We start from the raw sequence: 17757 nt of genomic DNA on the forward strand, positions 1-17757 counted from the left end.
TAGTGGGTAATATATTTCAATGCTTAAAGGTGAAAAATAAAATAAAATAAAAAATAAAGTCAAATTAGAATTCTATAGTAACCAAAGCTGTCTTTTAAAATGAGGAAGAAATTAAGACATTTCCAGTTAATTCAATATGACTACATCTACCCTACAAGAAATGTTAAAGGTAGTCCTTCAGATACAAATGAAAGGACACTAGACAGTAACTCAAAGCATATAACAATCTAAATATCTCCACTAATGGTAAATGGATGAGAAAATAAAAAAAGCCAGTATTATTGTAATCTTGGTTTGTAACTTCACTTTTTATTGTCTATACAATTTTAAAGATAAATTCATAAAAAATAAGTTCTATAGCCCTAACCGGTTTGGCTCAGTGGATAGAGAGTCAGCCTGCGGACTCAAGGGTCCCAGGTTCGATTCCAGTCAAGGGCATGTACCTTGGTTGCGGGCACATCCCCAGTAGGGAGTGTGCAGGAGGCAGCTGATCGATGTTTCTCTCTCATCGATGTTTCTAACTCTCTATCCCTCTCCCTTCCTCTCTGTGAAAAACCAATAAAATATATATTTTAAAAAAATAAGTTCTATAATGTTACTTTTATACACTTAATAGCCCTTTTCTTAAAACTATTCAGAAAACCTTAGTTACATATTCCTTAGATTTCTAGTGTCCAATATGAGAAAGAGAAGCCTCATTAGAATCTCCATTGCCGAAAATAGGTTGTATGGCTTTTAACTATAAAAATTAGTCTGTAGACTTTGTGTTTTTAGAGGACCAAAATAACCCTGGATGAAGGGAAGTCAGGAGCAAAGGTATGGGTGACGAATAGAGATGGGCTTTGCTCAAGACAGTCATTACATCAATTTAGCTGACATAAGGAAAGACAAGACTTAAAATTTAAGTCAGAAGGGGAAAGAGGGGCCCCACGACAACTTGCAAAGTGTCTGGTTCTGAAACCTAATATGGTGCAGGGGAATGCCATGATTCAGGAAAATACCTTTTAACAATTTTATTGATCCATTAAAAAATAAAAGCTGCACAGTAACTCTTATTATCCCACCACCCTTGAATAAATCTCTTAGCACAGATTATGGTTCCGAAGAACTGGTTCTCCAATAGCTATCCAAAGGAAAAATTTGGTGAAGGATTGCAGGTCTTACACTACCTATTATATCTGTAAAGCAGAACTGATCAAGCCACAGTGGTGTCAAATGACCATCATGCTGCCCAGCTGGTGTGGCTCAATGGTTGAATGTCGACCTATGAACCAGAAAGTCATGGTTTGACTCCCAGTCAGGGCATAGGCTGGGGTTTCGAGCCCAGTCCCCACTGTGGGGCATGCAGGAGGCAGCTGATCAATGATCCTCTCTCATCACTGATGTTTCTATCTCTCTCCCTCTCCCTTCCTCTCTGAAATCATTAAAAATTTATTAAAAAAAGATCATCATGCCAACTCCTTAATTGAACATAGTGCATTGGCTACTGAGCGGACGCAGATTTCATAGGTGTCCCTACTTGTTCCTTTCCTATTCCCTTCCATTACATTTAATGACACTCACATACATTCCCACATATTTTTCATCTGTCAGTGCAATACATCATAGTATTCTGAAAGTACATGGAGAACTGCTAGTTCCCTACCCCAAATAAGTTCTTCCTTTTTTCTTAGTAACAGAACTCTCATCTTATTCAGGTAGCAATGTAAACAGCTTTAAACAGTGTTTCCCCGTCAATCTAATAGGTTGATGTGGCGTGTAAAATCAGTCTTGCTAATATGTGAAAAAGCAGCATGAGTTGTGTGGGAATCGTGAAAAACCTCCTTCGAAAGGTGGCAGAGAGCTCATGTGCACCCCGTTTGGTTCTTCCCACTTCTTTCTTTCCTGCTTAGCACCTGGAAGGATCATGAGGCAAACTGAAAATGGAAGACGGGGCTAAGGACAGTAGAGCAAAAGTGGAAGAGGATATTTGTTCTGGCAAACAAGGAGCTATTATACCAGATCTGGAATGCTTATCTCTGGATTTCTTTTATATAAAAAGTCAGTTGATATATTTTAAATTCTTATGTTTTCTGGCTTATAACTAGAAGGTAAATATAAGACCTGTCATATATACAGACTGGATTTTATTAGACAGTCCACTTTAATTTCCTAATATTAATACTTCCATTTTTATTTTAGAAACTATATAACTATATTTTTTTCCTCTCTAAAAAGCTTAATGTACTTTCCCCTCCCTAAAATGAATTTCCCCATAATGTTCACCTGGAAAAAATATTAATTTGACTATGTTGGGCCTTGCTGAAATATCCTATAAAGTAAAAGCCTTCCCAGATGTTTCTCATCCATGATGCTGGCTTTCTATTATTGCACAATACAATCACTTCTGCTTTGCTCTCATAATGTCACCACTTGCTGTTATAAATTGACTAGAGGCCTGGTGCATGAAATTCATGCACAGGGGTGGGGGGGAAGGGGCGTCCCCTCAGCCCAGCCTGCACCCTCTCCAATCTGGGACCCCTCGGGGGATGTCCGATTGCCGGTTTAGGCCCATACTGGGGATCGGGCCTAAATCGGCAGTTGGACATCCCTCTCACCATCCAGGACTGCTGGCTCCTAACTGCTCACCTGCCTGCCTGCCTAATCACCCCAAACTGGCCCCACTGCCAGCCTGATTACCCCTAACCACCTCTGACTGCAGACTTGATTGCCCCTAACTGCCCCCCCCCCTGCCAACCTGGTCACCCCCAACTGCCCTCACCCACTGGCCTGGCCGTTCCTAACTGCCCCCCTCGCCAGGCATGGTTGCCCCTTACTGCCCCCCAGCCAGCCTGCTCACCTCCAACAGCCGCCCTCTGCCAGCCTGGTCTCCCCTAACTGCTCAACCCACCAGCCTGGTTGCCTCTTACTGCTCCCCCTGCCAGCTTGGTCACCCCCAACTGCCCCGCCCCCCTGCCGGCCTGGTTGCTCCATGCAGCCTGCTACTCAATCGTTTGGTTGTCCCTCACTAACCCCCCTGCTGGCCTTGTCACCTCACTCAGCCTGTATGGTTGTCCATTTGGTTGTTTTGGATGTGACAGCCCCTGGCTCTTTATATATATCGATTAGCTTTCGCATGTGAGAATTGTGTGTGAATTTGGAACATGTATATCATCTCACCCATTTTGTATGTAAACACATAAGACATATCAATTTATGTCATGCACATATTCACAAAATAAATTCAATATTAAATTTTGATTGTTTAACATCAAAAATTATCTAGAGAAACACTCTTAGAATGTCACTAATACTTAAAATACATTTTATTTATGTATGTGTCTATATATATATATATATATATATATATATATATAGAGAGAGAGAGAGAGAGAGAGAGAGAGAGAGAGAGAGATCACATCAGCATTACCCCTAAAAGGAACCAATATTTTTCTGAGAATCTTGAAATACTAATACCTAATCATTGCTTATTCACTTTCAATTATTTCTAAATTTAAAGCAAACATATTTAAAATGTTAATTAGCTACCTAGACAGTTCATCTGGTTAACCACCTCAATTTAAAAATGACATTTAATCAAGGAAAAATGTGGGTGAAAATAACATTTGAGTATATTCCTTTCTAGTGTTTTTTTGTTTTGTTTTGTTTTTTTATCTAGCAAAATACTTAAGGAATTTCATATGTAAAGGAATTCATCCATAATTTTCTAAGACCTAGTTGATAAATATTTTCACTTGAAACTTCCAACATTCTCACCACTCCAAACTAAACTTAATATTTTCCTCCCCAAAATAGCTCATTTTCCATTTTCTTATTTTGTATATTACTGTTTTAATCCCTCAAGCCTATAACGTGGTACCTGACTCAAGTTTGTCTGTCATGGCTTTATAACTCTTCCATACCTATCATACACTGTTTATTTCCAGAGTTACCCTGATGAGTCATGCCCTCAATTATTGCATTGTAAGAATTTAATATTACTGGCTTTATACCATATTACCTAACCTAAAATTTACAATATCTCTTTATTGCATAAAGAAAAAAATTCCTCTGATTTAAAAGGCCTCCATGTTTCTTCCAGCAATTTATCACACACTGCTAATTTATCTTCTCTGCTATAATCAGACACTAGAGTCCCTGAAAGTTTCATGTGACTTTTTAAATCCCCAAATGCCTTCTTTTATGTCTATTTGTCTCTTCACTGAGGATCTCAGATCGTTGTGCTTTCTGAAGTTCTTCCTAGTAATTATAATTTTTTTTAATGTTAAGAGTCATCACTCATTATCAGCACTTCCTCGCTGCCTCTAATCAGTTACCTCATTGTGCAGGTAATGGCATGTGAGTGGTTTTATGCCTCTTTAATGGAATTTAATTTGTAGCCTTTGTGGGCTTCTCATTTAGAGGCTTTGCTCTCGATGACTGTTTGGTTGTTGCACTGTGCTGTTTGGTTGCTTGTCTGCAAAGTATTAGATGTCTGAACACTTGTTTAGAAGAAAATGGCGCCAAAACCGGTTTGGCTCAGTGGATAGAGTGTCGGCCTGCGGATTGAAAGGTCCCAGGTTGGATTCCGGTCAAGTGCATGTACCTGGGTTGCGGGCACATCCCCAGTGGGAGATGTGCAGGAGGCGGCTGATCGATGTTTCTCTCTCACCGATGTTTCTAACTCTCTATCTCTCTCCCTTCCTCTCTGTAAAAAATCAATAAAATATATATACATAAAAAAAGAAGAAAATGGCAAAGTCAACTCAATATGAAAAATTATATTATTTAATAATAGGAATAAGAGATATTGAATTCATGGACATATATTTAGTAGTGGTAATAGTGTCAATGTTGCCAAGGGCCTTTAACAGTATTTAATAAAATCTTCACAATAATGTTTGAAAATAAGTATCATAATGTTATTTTAATCTCAAAACTGCCTGGTATTGGCACAAGAACAGACATATAGATCAATGGAATAGAATAGAAAACCCAGAAATCGACCCGAACCAATTTGCTCAATTAATATTTGACAAAGGAGGCAAGAACATACAATGGAGTTAAGACAGTCTCTTCAATAAATGGTGTTGGGAAAATTGGACAGATACATGCAAAAAAATGAAACTAGACCACCAACTTACAACATACACAAAAATAAACTCAAAATGGATAAAGGGCTTAAATGTAAGATGGGAAACCATAAAAATACTAGAGGAATCCAAAGGCAACAAAATCTCAGACATATGCCGAAGCAATTTCTTCACCAATAAAGCTTCCAGGGCATTGGAAACTAAAGAGAAAATAAACAAATGGGACTACATCAAAATAAAAAGCTTCTGTATAGCAAAAGAAACCATCAACAAAACAACAAGAAAGCCCACTGCATGGGAGAACATATTTGCCAATGTTATCACCGATAAGGGTTTAATCTCCAACATTTATAGGAAATTCATACAACTTAACAAAAGGAAGATAAACAATCCAACCAAAAAATGAGCAAAGGACCTAAATAGACACTTTTCAAAAGAGGACATTCAGAAAGCCAAGAAGCATATGAAAACATGCTCAAAGTCACTAATCATCTGAGAGATGCAAATCAAAGGACAATGGGGTACCATCTCACACCTGTCAGACTGGCTATCATCAACAAATCAACAAACGACAAGTGCTGGAAAGGATGTGGAGAAAAAGGAACACTTGTGCACTGCTGGTGGGAATGTAGACTGGTGCAGCCACTATGGAAGACAACATGGAGTTTCCTCAAAAAGTTAAAAATGGAACTCCCATTTGACCCAGTGATCCCACTTCTAGGAATATATCCCAAGAAAACAGAAACACCAATCAGAAAGGATATATGCATCCCTATGTTCATAGCAGCACAATTTACCATTGCAAAGATTTGGAAACAGCCTAAGTGCCCATCAGCAGGTGAGTGGATTAGAAAACAGTGGTACATCTACACAATGGAGTTCTATGCTGCCATAAAAAAGAAGGAATTCTTACTATTTGCAACAGCATGGATGGAACTGGAGAGCATTATGCTAAGTGAAATAAGCCAGTCAATTAAGGAAAAATACCACATGATGTCACTCATTTATGGATAATAAAGACGATTATAAACTGGTGAACAAAAATAGATACAGAGGCAGAGCAGCTTTGAACAGACTGTCAAACTACAGCAGGAAGGCCGGGGAGGGTTGAGGGGGTAGGTAAGAGATCAACCAAAGGACTGTATGCATGCATATATGCATAACCAATGGACACAGGACACGGGGGTTAAGGGGAGACGGGAGGAAGGTCAAGGAGGGAAAAAAGGAGACATATGTACTGCTCTTTGTAATATTTTAAGCAATAAAACAACCTTTTTTTAAAAAAGAAAAAATTGAAATAAGTTACTGTTAGCATAGGTCGCCGACTCTGAAAATGGTAGTGCAGCAATATGTACTCAAATCTATCTTTTTTTTAATTATTTTTATTTTTTTATATATTTTATTGATTTTTTTACAGAGAGGAAGGGAGAGAGATAGAGAGTTAGAAACATCAATGAGAGAGAAACATCAATCAACTGGGGATGTGTCTGCAACCAAGGAACATGCCCTTGACCGGAATCGAACCTGGGACCCTTCAGTCCGCAGGCCGATGCTCTATCCACTGAGCCAAATTGGTTAGGGCTCAAATCTATCTTATGTAGAAATTTATTCCAATATAAATCTTCGAATTTTATAAGCAGTGAGGAAAGGTTTTGGTATAAAAATAAGAGCAATTTTAAATTTATGTTGAAAAGTTGTTTATTTTTTCACTCCCTATGGTAGCACAGTAACCGGAAGTCCTAGAAAAGAGGAACATGAGATACTCTGTATTTAACATAACAATTTGGTTAAAAGGACGTATTAGTCTCCCTTTTACTTTTGGAAGCTATAGCAGAGCATAATGAGCAGCTGTGTGGACATGGCGGCAGCTTATTTGAATAATAGAAATTTCTCATTTATTTCCAAAGTAATAAACAAAAACTCCTTTAATTTTTCATGGACAATTTAGAAATATGATGGAGACAGGGTCACAGCATAATGAATTTGTTTTGTGGCTAATAGATACAGGTCTATTGTACTTACAAATGCAATCACAGATTAACAAAATAACCCCTATGTAATTAACGCAGTACAAATACACAGATTAATCAGTCCTTTTCATCACTGACAACCTTGTCTAAAAAAATATTAAAAAAAAACTCTCACATCTAAAACTAAACAGCAAAAGGGAACATGAAGAGAAAGGTAATAATTCTATTGTTTTCCTAAGATATTTACAAATGACATATATGAGACAGTATAAATATACATATTAAAATATAATATCTATACTGTTTGTATTTGGCTGGGAAGTTTGGATCCTTACCAAAATATTAATGAAATTTTGTTTAATATATTATGGGATCAGTCATTGGAATGGTAATATAAATCTCAGTTATGTTTGAGAACACTATGAGTAATTTACCTATATGTTAGGATATGTGGAAGCTTAATTGATTTGTGGAATTATCTGCTTATACTTTTTATTTTCCTTTTATCAAGTATTTATTTTACTTCATTTAAGTAGATGCAAAAAGAAAATTAATTGCTCTATTTAAAGTACTATCTTACTATCTCCCTCCTTTACCTAATCACCAGCCTTTAGGGAAAAAAAAAAAAACAATAACAACACCAAGGGGGTTTACAATTAGAAGTTATAACTGGCCGGTCATAAGTACTCAGCATCATTGATATTCCCTCATGAGGAAAGATGTTCCATATGTATAAAAATAGACAGCAATTCCCTTTGATAAGTTAAATATAATTCAAATTTCAAAAATAAACACAATAGAAGGACCAACAAAAAACATGTGGACTTTGTAAATGTAGATGACATTTACTATTCTTAACAGTTTTGATACATTTACAAAAATGGTAATGTTAGAAAAAAACATGCTTATTTTCAAAATTTTCTTTACAAGTATTTATGTATCATTGGCTTACTCAGTGCTACATTAATTTTAGCCTTCCATAGTTAAATCACATTTGTTGTGGATGTCCTGATGTCCAAGCTATTGTTATATAGCAAATAACAATAATTTAAAGTTGTGAGGACTCTGAGAAAAAAAATACTAGCATCTTTCATAAAGAACCTGATAATATTGGAGAAAGTTAATCTGGCCAAAGTCACAGAAGTATTTATTGTCCTTAATTAGCACCTCTAATTCCTTTTACCTTGTTCTCTCCATAACATCTTCATTATGCTCACCAAAGGTATTTGCTATTCTGCTATGGTTAAGGGATTTCAATTTTTCATCTATATGAACACTGTAGTTAAGGAAATGTTTTGATTTTCAAAGTCTTAACTAGAAGCAATATTCCATTTTCTGGCAACATATATCTGTATACCTGAAGGCATAGTCAAATCCTGAGGGTGCTACCTCAATATGAATTGTGGTAGAGAAAAAATATTCAGAACAAGAGAGGAAAGGAAAGCTGGAAAGTCCAATGTATTTTTATTTATTTTTTAAACTGATTTTTAGAAAGAGGAGAAGGAAGAGGGATAGAGAGATAGAAACATCCATGAAAAGCATTGATTGGCTGTCCCATGCACACCTCCTACTGGAGATCTAGCCTACAACCCAGGCATGTTCCCTGACCTAGAATCAAATTGGTGACCTCTTGGCTCATAGAGATGCTCAACAATTGAGCCCCTCTGGCCTGGAAGTCCAATGTATTTTTAAACAATCTGTTCTTTTTGTTAAATAAAGTTTTTTATCAATATAGCATGTCAAATTGTTTCATTTTTTGCTTATTATAGTACACTAGAGGCCTAGTGCATGAAATTTGTTCATGGGGGGGTGGTCCCCTCAGCCCAGCCTATACCCTCTCCAACCCAGGGCCCCTTGGAGGATGTCTGATGGACCTGGCAGTCAGACATTCCTCTCACAATCCTGGACCGCTGGCTCCTAACAGCTCACCTTCTTGCCTGCCTGATCACCCCTGACTGCCTCTGCCTGTCAGCCTGATTGTCCCCAACTGCCCTCCCACCCCCTGCCAGCCTGGTTGCCCCCAACTGCGCCTCCTGCCGGCTTGGTCGCCGCACACAGCCTGCTGCTAGGTCATTTGTCATCTCTCAGTAACCTCCCTGCCGGCCTGGTCACCCCATGCAGCCTGCTGCTCAGTCGATTGGTCTCCCCTCACTATCCCCCTGTCAGCCAGGTCATCCCACGCAGCCTGCTGCTTGACATTTGGTCACACCTCACTAACTCCCCTGCCGGCCTGGTCACCCCATGCAGCCTGCTGCTCAGTCGATTGGTCTCCCCTCACTATCCCCCTGTCAGCCAGGTCATCCCACGCAGCCTGCTGCTTGACATTCGGTCACACCTGACTAACTCCCCTGCTGGCCAGGTCGCCCCACATAGCCTGGTACTCGGTCATTTGGTCGTCCCTCACTAACCCCTCTGCAAGCCTGGTTGCCCCACGCAGCCTGTTTGGTTGTCCATTCAGTTGCGATGGTCATTAGGCTTTTATATAGATAGATTTCAAACTGTACTAAATTGACATTGATACCTTGTTAGCAACACTACAAATTGCCATTGTCACCAAACCCTGTTCATGTCACTAATTTCAATATACGAAGTGATAAGAATTTTTCCCATTTTTAACAAGTCAATTAATTCACATTGATAAATTCAACTCAAGTGTTACCCATAGAATAAATATATGTGCATTTTGTATTAATATGATAAAATATTGTGCATATCTTAGATTAGAATACTTGGTAGTCATTTAACAAACAGTTATAGTTGATGGTTTTCTTACTCAAATTAGAGAATATTTTCTTCTCCACCTTTACCTGGGAAATACATGCACAATTAGATATTATAAAGCTGTCAAATTTATTTCATATCTCTTTGTTAAATAGGAAGAATGACAAGCAGAAATCATCAGAGATGATCTCATAATGCATGAGAACTCATATATGCTTTGCATAGCCATTGTGGTCACAATAAGTCCCAAATAGACATAATAAAAAACGAAACATTCATTTAAGGAAAATAAAATTCATGAGTATTATTGAGTTGCTCTAGCACTTATATGTCAGGAAATAACTGAATAAGTTAGCAGTAAAGTCTTTTTTTTAAAAAAATTATGAGTATTTAACAAGTCATGCAATGAAATATTCTTTTGAGCATTAGACCAATGTGAAAAAAAAAGTAAACAAATGTTGGAGTCATTGGCCTAAATACTACTATTGATGTAAATGACTTAAATTTTCAGCAAGATAGTTACTATCTAGGAGGCTGAGAAGTGCTAATTTTTGTATAATTAATTTTTTTCTTACAAGCACTCTCCCACATTTTCTGCATGCATGTATTTTTTGAGTTTGATCTAAATTTAATCACACTGTCACATATCTGTAGCAAATATGCAACTTTGATTATATATATATATATATATATATATATATATATATATATATCCAAAGATATTTCCAAAGGTATTTCCTTAATATCTCAAAATATTGTGATTTCTAAGGTTTATATCTCAGGAATTAGGAGTGAAAGTCTTACATAGAATATTCTTTTTGAAAGAAGATACTACCTTTTAATGATCAGATTATCAAATTATGACATGCCTCCAAATTCTCCAATTTAATTTCCTCATTTCTGTAAATATTTAGTGAAAAACAAGCAACATCAATGCCCATTGAGTTAAAATGCATTATGCTTAAAGAAGGGTCTTAGACCAGATACAGGGAGGGTCAAAAGTAGGCTTACAGTTATTCATATGGAAAAATAATACACTGATAAATTAATACTAATATAAGAATAAACTGTATTCCTCATTCTCACAACTGTAAGCTTACTTTTCCCCCAGTCTGTCTTGTGGTTCCTTTTTTAATTCTAGAAGATTTTCACATCTTAGACTATTTTAATACTAGAAGCCCAGTACACGAAAATGTGTACACTCTGAGGGCGGGGTTCCTCAGCCCAGCCTGGGCCCTCTTGCAGTCTGGGACCCCTCGGGGGATGTCCCTCTGCTGCTTATTCTGTGCAATATAATTATTTTATTATATACTAGTTCACTATTTTTCATTACCTTTCAGTTTTTGGTTCATTCTATTTTTACAATGTGCAATACTAGAAAATCTAACAGTCTAGGAGAGCCACAGAAGAGTATGAGTTTCCCTGCTAGTTGTGTGGAAAAAAAAAAAAAGGCAGAAAGATAGGATGAAATTACTCATCTTCCAGGGAGAACAATAAATTGTGTACTCTTTTCCCTATGGATCAGGATGTTGCTAATACCTGGAGCTTTCCCTCATCTCATTTTAGATTTCTCACTTAGATTTTGTGGTGGTACTGCTGTGGCAGAATGCACGGGAGAACTATCAGCCAGCACTCTGAGGGAGGAAAGTTTAAACTTTATTTCGCAGATCTGCTAGTCCAGGGGAATTCCACATCTAAAGCCTGCACTCAACTTGTGGGAAGACTCTAATCTATATAGCTCCTTTTTTTTTTAGTTTTATTCATTTCAAACGGGCTGGATCCGGCCCACGGGCCGTAGTTTGCCCACGGCTGCTCTAATCTATATATCTCCTCCTGTGGCGGGCCCCTGAGCGTCTCCACAGCTCCGCCCAAGTCAGTCAGAGTGGGGAAGTAAGACTACAGTTTTAACCAGATATCAAACTAGGTTGCAAGCCCCTCATTTTCCTTTTCAGTAACATAACTCAATATTTAATGGTATATTTAATTGTTTTTTAAACATCCTGTAATATAACACAACCATTCACACGTATATTTTTTTTATAGTGCCTAATTCTTTATAGGCTAATACTGATTGGCAGTGGAGTAAAGTGAAACAATGGTCTATCGAAACCTTATTTTTGAACCCTGCATATGAGAGTAGAAAATTTGAATTTATAATGACCTAAATAGTTTTTTCTATGGTTTCCAATGTCTCCCTTTTTTCTAAACTCACAACATTCTATCCTCTTTTGTGTATGGTTTTATGCTCATTGCTGTTTTCTGCTAACCTCAACCCATGCTTCTCTCAGCACCAGACCTAACTATCCAAATACCTATTTTGAATTTCCTTTTAGAAATCTGAAAGTCATTTTTTAGGGGAAGAATTAATTGCTTACTCCTGATATTTCCTTATAAGTGCATAGAGATCTAATAGTATGTGTGTGTGTGTGTGGGGGGGGCACTCTAACCTCATTCCATATTTTATGCAATCACAAACAAAATTCATTTGATTGGAAAACTGGGAGTGGTTATGTATAGGCTTGATCCAGCTTTCTTCCCGTTGGAACCAAAGTGTCATCAAGGGATATATTTTTCACTCTGCCCATGCCTAGTCCTTCACCGTGTTCTCTTTTCATTGCCACACACTAATACAAGGAGTTAAATTTAAAATTCTCACGTATCAGTAGACTAGAAAAGGTTTTTTAGACTACAATTTGCTTTAAGATCCGAGCAACCATAGAGAACAAAACAAGTGTTGCATAAAGAGTAAACACATTTTTAAATCCTGCAAACCTTAGCAGTCAACGTGATTTAACAAACATTACAGAATGACACATTCAGCCTTCAAAAGGTTAATGCCTGAGGCTATCAAATAGGCATGAATTGATTAAATGAGGATAAAGTAGGATAAATTAAAATTTCACCCTTAGCCATGATATTAAATCTTCTCAACCTCAACTATTCATCTCCCATTTCTGCAAATTACTCTCTCAAAAATAGAGAACATGTACTCCGAGTTAGCTCTAACAATAAGGGTTAGAATACTGTTCTGAAGATTTTAAAACAATAAGGATACAAAAGTATTTCAAGGGCATAACACTCCCCACAGGAGATCTAATTAGTTGCTTGTGGTCATTCTGAGCATTCTACTGAATACATCTGCCTCCTAGATGTCCAATATCTCTCCATCTGCTTTGTCAGCTGTATTCTTAAGGGCACAACATGAAATATTGAAATCAGCAAATTAAATGCTTGGGTCTTAAATAGAAAATTCAGAGAACCAAATGAAACAGATAGAAATAATGAGAAAGAGTTCTAATCAATGAGGTGTTAAAGAGAACACTAACCGTCAGATGTACAGAAATGATTATATTCAGAAAGCTACAAAACAATAACATGTTTAATATGTTCAAGGTAGAAACTTCATAAAGCACCAAAAGGTGGGAAGAATGGCTGGGCTGTAAAGTTTTATGTTTTAAAAAACAAAACACTAATGCAATGGATTTGATGACAAGAGCTCTAGTCTTACATTTTAATTCTACTAGGAGTCTAGTTCTCATCCAATGGTATATTTTGTTAGTCATACAAAAAAAAAAAAAAAAGAAAGAAAAATATTGTGCCAAATTCTGGTACAGTGTATAAAATCTCTTTTCTAATACAGTTCATGCTGCCAACAAAACACTCAGTCCAAATCAATAAGTAAATAACTCGAGGAAAATATAGTTGGAAATGAATTGAAACAGAGGTACAGTGTAGAGGAGGAAAATAAATCCTTTCACAGTGCTGAGAGATTTCTGCATTATGTTAGTTACATGCACCTGCATATAACTAACTTAAAGTTGGGCATTTGTGAATTATATATATTTCACATGTGTAAAACATTGGTAAAAATGGACATAATTTATTTTATTTAATTCTCTTTTTAAGAGTTCTTTTAAAAATAAATTGGAAGAGGCTGAATGTTTTCTTATTAAAAAATCAATCAGCAAACAAGTTTACATGTTAAGAAGTAGAGGTGAGTTCTTTATATATTGGATACTAACTCCTTATGGAGCTGTTGTTTGCAAGTATATTTTCCCATTATTTTGGTTGCCTTTTTGTTTCATTGGCAGTTTCTTTTTGCTGTGCAAAAGCTTTTTAGTTTGATATAGCCCCATTCATTCAATAATCCAATTAAAAAATGAGCAGGGTTCCTAAGTAGACAATTCTCCCAAAAAGACATACAAATGGACAAGAGACATATGAAAAGATACTCAGCTTCACGAGCTATTAGGAAAATGCAAATCGAAACTCCAGGATACACCTCACAACTGTTAGCATGGATATTATCAATAATTAAAGTAATAAAAAGTGTTTGAAAGGCTATGGAGAAAAAAAGACACCTCATCCACTGTTAGTGGGAATATAAACTGGTATTGCCACTATGGGAAACAGTATGGAGGTTTCTCAAAAAAATTAAGAATAGAGTTAGCACCCTGGGCAGGTGGTTCAGTTGGTTGCAGCATCATCACCTACACCAAAAGGTTTCTGGTTTGATTCCTGGTCAGGGCACATATCTGAGTTGCTGGTTTTATCCCCAGCTTGGGAGGCAACCAATTGATGCTGCACATCTCTCTTGCTCTCTCTCATTCTCTCTCTCTCTCTCCCTTTTTCTCTCTGATCCTTTTTTAAAACATATCCTTGGGCGAGGATTAAATAAAAAGAAGAGAGTTACCATATGACCCAAAAAATGTGAAAACATTTATTTACAAATATATATGCACCCCTATATTTTCATTGCAGCATTATTCACGCTGGCCAAGACATGAAAACATGATTGGATACTGAAGATCTGGTACATATGCACAATGCAGTTCTACTAAATCCTTAGAAAAGATGAAACACTGCCATAGCAACAACATGGATGAACCTTGAGAATATCATGCTAAGCAAAATAAGTCAGACAGAAAAAAATTAAGAACCACATGATCTCACTCATATGCAGGATATAAAACTGAAAGCAAGAAAGGAACAAACAAAGCTCATAGACACAGACAGCAGTATGGTGGTTACCAGGGGGAAGGGAGTGAGGAGGTAATAAAGGGCAAAGGGGCTCAAATATAAGGTGCTGGAAGATGATTTTACTTTAGGTGGTCAACACACAATGCAATATACAAATCATGTAACATAGAAATGTACACTTGAAGTCTACATAAGCATCTTAATCAATGTCACCTCAACAAATTCAATAATAAAAAAGAAAGTAGCAAGAACATGTGGCTTTCCAGGTGTTTTGTAGAACTTCTTAAAAAAATAAACTTTTTTTTCTAAGTATAACATTTTAATTATAATTACAAAAGATGTTAAAAACAGCTCATAAAAGCCAATTACTTCTTTAATATAGCAGATATTTGACATAATAACTCACATCAATTTTAATAACTCTCATATAAAGCATGGTGAAAAGAAATTTTGTTTCATAATTAGAAAACTTATACTAAAACTTGCTGCAAAAAATCCAACAGTTTGAGAATATGATCTATGCCCCAGTAGTATAAAATGAAGCCAGACGTCTTCAAAACTAAAACATTTTTCTTCCTGATATTTTCTCTCACTCTATCTCTTTTTATGTGTTCTGAAATTGTTGAGACTCAAATTCAAGCGATGCTGAGCTGTTCTGATTTGGCTCCTTTGGTACCTGTGTTTTTTTTGTTTTTTTTTCACCACTATTATCCTTGGATTTATCTTCTTCCTTAACATCTGCTTTTTCAACTTGTTTCCTTCTTATCTTTCTTCATACTAGTTTTCTTGCCCCTTTCTTATGATCAGCCATATTTCTATGATCTCCTTCTTCTTCTTTCTAAGAATCAGAATTCTTCATCACAGACTATTTGTCTTATGCTCAAATAGAAATTCTCTAGTCTGCATCTTCTCCTTCTTCATCTCCACTGTCTTTATGAAAAGCATCTTCTGGAATAGCTTGCATTTGGACCAGGTGCATGAGGGAACACTTGTAAATTTTCAAATAAATACCTTTTCCATATATTCCAGAGTGTTTTGTTTTGTCATGGTTGAAAGACTAACACACAGTTTTAAGCCTGGTCCAAAATCTCAAAGTAATCATTATATGGCAATTCATGGATAATCTCACAAACACACGAGACTGTAATCTCATACGTTGAACATTGAACAACAATATAAATTGTGTATCTACATTCTCAAGGCGTCAGAAATGATAAATTGAAAGATCTTATAAGTTCTACATGCTTGAGCATCAGATTGAAATAATCAAGTTTATTGCCAGATAGTGAGCCTGCCCCAAACTCTAACTAGGTTGATACATCTCCATCACTTTCAGATAATGACTCATCATCCATCTCAATTCTCATTAGAAAATTGATAGCATAGTTCTTGCCTTTCCCTGTACCATTATCCCTCAAGTCTCCTTCTAGGAATGATGCAGTTGCTACATGATCTGTTGTATAAAAAGTTACTTCAACCCCATCACCACGATGGATATCGATCTATAATAATAAAATGTAATATGCTAATTAGACCAGACATCCTTCTGGACGAAGCCACTCCGGGGGAGGGCAGTTGGGGGCAATTGGGCTGTCAGGGGAGCAGTTATGCATTGATCAAGCTGGCAGGCAGAAGTGGTCAGGGACAATCAGGCAGGCAGGCAGGTGAGCAGTTAGGAGCCAGCAGTCCCAGATTGTGAGAGGGATGTCTGAATGCCGGTTTAGGCCCGATCCTGTGGCATTCGGACATCCCTCAAGGGGTCCAAGATTGGAGAGGGTGCAGGCTGGGTAGAGGGATACCCACCCCCTCCTCCATGTACAAATTTTGTGCACTGGGCCTCTAGTTGTAGGTATAACTTCACAGTGCCAGCAATTGAGCCACCAGTTGAGAGCTGACAAACAGAGTCCATCAAACATGGAATAATGTTCTCCAACATCAAATCTCTGCATATACTTACTATACTCAGACTTGTTATCTGGTCTTATTGAATATAGCAAAGATTTTTTTCATAAATAACAAGAAGCATTTGTTGAGCATTTTGTATGTAACAACATTTTAGATAAATATTTTTAAAATGCATTTATTGTTGGAGGTATTACAGATATCTCCCATTTTTCCACCATTGATGCCCTCCACCTTAACCTCCCAACTTTTCATCACACTGTTGTCTCTATCCATGGGTTAATCATAAGGGCATATAAATTCTTGGGTTAATCTCTTCCCACCTCCCCCCTTCCCTCTGAGACTCCTCAGTCTGTTCCATGCTTTCATGTTCTGGATCTATATTGTTCATCAGTTTATTTTGTTCACTAGATGCCGTATATAAGTGAGAACATGTGATATTTGTCTTTCTCTTACTGTCTTATTTCCCTTACAATGAAACTCTCTAGGTCCTGTAATTCTGTCTCAAAGAGTAAGAGGTCTATTTTTTTTTTTTTTACAGCTGCAAAGTATTCCATGGTGTAATGTACCACAGGTTTTTTTTATCCATTCATCTACTGATAAGCACTTGAGCTATTCCCAGATCTTAGCTATTATAAATAGCACTGTTATGAACATTGGGGTACATATTTTCTTTCTGATTGCTGTTTCAGAATTTTTATATTCCTAGAAGTGGGATCACTGGATCAAATGGCAGTTCCATATTTAATTTTTTGAGGAAATGTCATACTGTTTTGCATAGTGGCTGCACCAGTCTGAATTCCCAACAGTGTACTAGGGTTCCCTTTTCTCCACATCTTTGCTATGTTTGTTGATTTGTTGATGGAAGCCACTCTGCCAAGTGTGAGGTGATATTTTATTGTCATTTTAATTTGCATATATCTGACAATTAGTGACTGAGCATTTTTTCATATGTCTCCTCACAATCTGTATGTCCCCTTTTGAAAAGTGTATATTTAGGTCCTTTGCCCATTTTTTAAAATGTTTTTATTGATTTTAGAGGGAGAGGAAGAGAGATGGAGAGAGAGATAGAAACATCAATGATGAGAGAGAATCATTGATTGCTGCCTCCT

The 17757-nt window shown here is 36.9% G+C and overlaps 1 pseudogene; it reads right to left on the reverse strand.

Moving 5' to 3' along the window:
- Positions 1–15608: 15608 nt before the first annotated feature.
- LOC118650457 overlaps positions 15609–17757 on the reverse strand; it is a 59792-nt pseudogene continuing 57643 nt past the window's right edge.

The sequence above is a fragment of the Myotis myotis genome, unplaced genomic scaffold, assembly GCF_014108235.1.
Source record: "Myotis myotis isolate mMyoMyo1 unplaced genomic scaffold, mMyoMyo1.p scaffold_m19_p_3, whole genome shotgun sequence".
NCBI classification, from domain to species: Eukaryota; Metazoa; Chordata; class Mammalia; order Chiroptera; family Vespertilionidae; genus Myotis; species Myotis myotis.